Here is a 1,390-nt window from a genome sequence, read left to right as displayed (position 1 = left end):
ACACCTATGGATAGATCAACTAAACAGAAAATTAACAAGGAAACACAAACTTTAAACAGTACAATAGACCAGTTAGACCTAATTGATATCTATAGGACATTTCATCCCAAAACAATGAATTTCACCTTTTTCTCAAGCACACATGGAACCTTCTCCAGGACAGATCACATCCTGGGACATAAAGCTAGCCTTGGTAAATTCAAAAAAATAGAAATCATTCCAAGCATTTTTTCTGACCACAATGCAGTAAGATTAGATCTCAATTACAGGAGAAAAACTATTAAAAATTCCAATATATGGAGGCTGAACAACACGCTGCTGAATAACCAACAAATCACAGAAGAAATCAAAAAAGAAATCAAAATTTGCATAGAAACGAATGAAAATGAAAACACAACAACCCAAAACCTGTGGGACTCGGTAAAAGCAGTCCTGAGGGGAAAGTTCATAGCAATACAGGCACACCTCAAGAAACAAGAAAAAAGTCAAATAAATAACCTAACTCTACACCTAAAGCAACTAGAAAAGGAAGAAATGAAGAACCCCAGGGTTAGTAGAAGGAAAGAAATCTTAAAAATTAGAGCAGAAATAAATGCAAAAGAAACAAAAGAGACCATAGCAAAAAATCAACAAAACCAAAAGCTGGTTCTTTGAAAGGATAAATAAAATTGACAAACCATTAGCCAGACTCATCAAGAAACAAAGGGAGAAAAATCAAATCAACAAAATTAGAAACGAAAATGGAGAGCTCACAACAGACAACACAGAAATACAAAGGATCATAAGAGACTACTATCAACAATTATATGCCAATAAAACGGACAACGTGGAAGAAATGGACAAATTCTTAGAAAAGTACAACTTTCCAAAACTGGACCAGGAAGCAATACAAAATCTTAACAGACCCATCACAAGCACGGAAATTGAAACTGTAATCAAAAATCTTCCAGCAAACAAAAGCCCCGGTCCAGACAGCTTCACAGCTGAATTCTACCAAAAATTTAGAGAAGAGCTAACACCTATCCTGCTCAAACTCTTCCAGAAAATTGCAGAGGAAGGTAAACTTCCAAACTCATTCTATGAGGCCACCATCACCCTAATACCAAAACCTGACAAAGATCCCACAAAAAAAGAAAACTACAGGCCAATATCACTGATGAACATAGATGCAAAAATCCTTAACAAAATTCTAGCAATCAGAATCCAACAACACATTAAAAAGATCATACACCATGATCAAGTGGGCTTTATCCAAGGGATGCAAGGATTCTTCAATATCCGCAAATCAATCAATGTAATACACCACATTAACAAATTGAAAAATAAAACCCATATGATTATCTCAATAGATGCAGAGAAAGCCTTTGACAAAATTCAACATCCATTTATG

The 1,390-nt window shown here is 35.0% G+C and overlaps 1 long non-coding RNA gene across 1 annotated transcript in view; it reads right to left on the bottom strand.

The window, feature by feature from the left end:
* The window catches only part of LOC104980114, a 33,901-nt gene that overhangs the window by 12,476 nt on the left and 20,035 nt on the right, over positions 1-1,390 (bottom strand). The window lies entirely within an intron of this gene.

The sequence above is a fragment of the Bison bison genome, unplaced genomic scaffold, assembly GCF_000754665.1.
Source record: "Bison bison bison isolate TAMUID 2011002044 unplaced genomic scaffold, Bison_UMD1.0 scf7180017864495, whole genome shotgun sequence".
Lineage (NCBI taxonomy): Eukaryota > Metazoa > Chordata > Mammalia > Artiodactyla > Bovidae > Bison > Bison bison.
The sequence above is the reverse complement of the archived record's forward strand: the minus strand, read 5'-3'. Positions and strand labels throughout refer to the sequence as shown.